The sequence below is a fragment of the Ascaphus truei genome, chromosome 6, assembly GCF_040206685.1.
Source record: "Ascaphus truei isolate aAscTru1 chromosome 6, aAscTru1.hap1, whole genome shotgun sequence".
NCBI classification, from domain to species: Eukaryota; Metazoa; Chordata; class Amphibia; order Anura; family Ascaphidae; genus Ascaphus; species Ascaphus truei.
Window position 1 is genome coordinate 4,351,345 of NC_134488.1, and position 3,702 is coordinate 4,355,046.

Below are 3,702 nucleotides of genomic sequence, written 5' to 3' on the forward strand. Positions count from 1 at the left end.
AAAAATGCCACCTCACACCCCTCCTACAGGCCTGCCGCCGAACACCCCTGCCGCCTTACACCCCTGCTGCCTCACACCTTACACCCCTGCCGCCGAACACCAATGCTGCCTCACACCTTACACCCCTGCCGCCGGCCCACTGCCTCACACTCCTGCGCGTCCCGCCTCAACCGCCCAGGAACAAGCGGGGGAGCAGCCGGCCGGGGGAGTGCACAATAATCAATAAATTATGCCACCCGTAACTCACCTATTTCAGGCGCGCAACCTCCTGCTTCTGGCCAGGACCACACATGGCGGTTCCTGTCGCCGCCTGCATGCGCCTCCGTCGGCCGGACAACCCATCGGGGGACCAAGCGGCAAGTGCGGGGGGAAGCGGCCGAGCCATCGGGGAACCAGGCAGATGGGGGAGTGACCGGGCGGCCAAGCCATCGGGGAACGGGGGGGGGGAGGGAGAGGCCCGAGCCATCAGGGAACCAAGCAGGGGGGGCGGCCAGCTGCCGAGCCAGCGGGGTAACGGATGCCCGGATGGGGGAGGGGCAAGCGGATACATAAATTATGACAATACATATGCCCCCTGCTCTCACCCACTTCCCCCTCCCCCCTCCTCCCACCCACTCCCCCCTTTCCCCCTCCTCCCACCACTCCCCCCTCCCCCCTCCTCCCACCCACTCCCCCCACCACTCCCCCCTCCCCCTCCTCCCACCCACTCCCCCCCTCCTCCCACCCACTCCCCCCTCCTCCCACCCTCTTCCCCCTCCTCCCACCCACTCCCCTCTTCCCCCCTCCCACCCACTCCCCCCCCTCCCACCCACTCCCCTCTTCCCCCCCTCCCACCCATTTCCCTCTTCCCCCCCTCCCACCCACTCCCCTCTTCCCCCCCTCCTCTCCCTCCATTAATGTACATAGCGCTTCACAGTAGTAATACATGTGGTAATCAAATAAATAACAGATGATAATATAAATAACAGATCAAGGGAATAAGTGCTTTAGACATAAAAGTAACATTAAGGAAGAGGAGTCCCTGCCCCGAGGAGCTTACAGTCTAATTGGTAGGTAGGGAGAACGTACAGAGACAGTAGGAGGGAGTTCTGGTAAGTGCGTCTGCAGGGGGCCAAGCTTTATGTATCCTGTGTTCAGAATATCCACAGTGCTATTCATATGCTTCTTTAAGCAAGTGTGTCTTAAGGTGGGTCTGAAAGGTGGATAGAGAGGGTGCAAGTCGGGTACTGAGGGGAAGGGCATTCGAGAGGTGTGGGGCAGTCAGTGAAAAAGGTTTAAGGCGGGAGAGAGCTTTACATACAAAGGGGGTAGAAAGAAGACATCCTTGAGAAGAACGCAAGAGTCTGGATGGTGCATAACGAGAAATTAGGGCTGAGATGTAAGGAGGGGCAGAAGAGTGTAAAGCTTTAAAAGTGAGGAGAAGAATGGAGTGTGAGATGCGGGATTTGATCGGAAGCCAGGAGAGGGATTTCAGGAGGGGAGATGCTGAGACAGATCTAGGAAAGAGTAGAGTGATTCTGGCAGCAGCGTTTAGGATAGATTGTAGGGGAGACAGGTGAGAGGCAGGAAGGCCGGACAGCAGGAGGTTACAGTAATCAAGACGGGAGAGAATAAGGGCCTGAGTCAGAGTTTAGCAGTAGAGCAACAGAGGAAAGGGCGTATCTTTGTTATATTGCGGAGGAAAAAGCGACAAGTTTTAGAAATGTTTTGAATGTGAGGGGCGAATGTAAGAGAGGAGTCGAGTGTGATCCCTAGGCAGCGTGCTTGGGCTACTGGGTGAATGATTGTAGTTCCAAGAGTAATGTGGAAGGAGGTAGTAGGGCCAGGTTTGGGAGGAAGTATGAGGAGCTCTGTTTTAGTCATGTTGAGTTTAAGGCGGCGGAGGGCCATCCAGGATGATATTGCAGAGAGACATTCAGAAACGTTGGTTTTGTAAGGGTCTGGGAGTCACGCTCCCCACTCACCTGCAGCTCCGCCGGGTCCTCCCGCGGCACGCAGGCAGCCTCTCTCCAGAATGCCGATCGCAGCTCCACGTGGGCGCGCGCGCGCACGCCAATGCTCTTCTTCTACTGTTGGGCCGGCGCGTATGCCTGGTCACGCGCCCGCAAGCACAGCTACACAGAGGCGCAGCCACACGGAGCCGCACCAACCCCTTAAAGGCACAGCACCTCAAACTATTGCTGCAATCAAATGCAGTCTTACTACTGGGCTTTATGGCTCCTCCCCTGGGACTCATGCTGGACCTATCCCTGCCGTAGCCTGGCCCTTCCACACACCCCCACCTTGCTGCGTTGCTATGGGATCCTCTATCCTATATATACCCTACAGTGTCACTGACTCGTTGGCTGAGCATAGAACCAGTTGTTCTCATCACTCTCTGTCTCCCTAGTCCTGTCTTGTCCTGTCTTGTTTTGCAGTCTTCCTCGTGTACCGAACCAGCTTCCGCTACGACTACCCGCACCTCTGGCATCCCGAACTCGGCATACGGCAACACGACTCTCCGCACGTCTGGCGTCCCGAACCCGGCAAACGGTAAACGATTACGTCCTTCTCTCTAACCCCGGACTTGGCAAACAGCACCCTTTACCATCCGTACCTCTCCTGCCCCGATCCGGACTCCCAGACCACTCTACTCTCAAGACGTGCCCTCGTGGCTGTGGGTGGCATTATATCCTATAACACCTCAGCACCGCGGTCCCGTCTCGTTTGTGGTGAGCACGTCCTGACAGGTTTGTACAGCAGGTGTAAGGTCGGTTGTTGAAAAGTATATTTGTGTCGTCAGCATACTGTAGAGGTGATAATTAAACCCAAAAGATGTTATTAGGTCACCTAGAGAGAGTGTGTACAGAGAAAAGAGAAGAGGTCCCTGGACAGAGCCCTGTGGTACCCCCACAGAGTGATCAATAGAGGAGGAGGAGGTGTTAGCAGAAGAGACACTGAAAGTACGATGGGAGAGGTAGGATGAGATCCAGGATAGAGCTTTGTTACGAATACCAAGAGTATGGAGAATATGAAGTAGAAGAGGGTGGTCCACGGTGTGAAATGCTGCAGAGAGGTCGAGTAATATGAGCAGAGTGTAATGACCTCTGTCTTTGGCAGCATGGAGGTCGTCAGTTATTTTAGTGAGGGCTGTTTCCGTGGAGTGAGCAGTGTGGAAGCCAGATTGTAGAGGGTCTAGGAGAGAATAGGTGTTGAGAAAATGGAGCAAGCGAGAGAATACAAGACGTTAAAGGAGTTTAGAGGCAAAAGGCAGGAGGGAGACAGGTCGATAGTTAGAAAGACAGGTAGGGTCAAGCTTGCTGTTTTTGAGTAATATATACTATTTACTATATATTTTGGCACATTAGATCTGGCATTGGGCTTTTCTGTCTTTTGATTATTACTGTACATGGACGGCCAAATAACATTACATATTCTATATCCACTGTACTTACAATAAAGGAATACCCAAATAGGAAAATTGAACTAAGGAGATATGTGTAAAGATACAATCCATAGCAGTCGTGGTTTGGGACTGCAGTATTGAGGTGAGGAAATAAACTGTGTCCCTAAATAGTCCACCCACAGATTTTGGATTTGAGCTGGAGCTGACCTTACCCCAGGAACCAGTTCAGTTTCAGTCTTTTATTCAATCCCCTGGTGCTTACCGTGTCCAATATGTGCTGTACCAGTAGGTCCATTTAGCTTATTTCTGCAACAAGA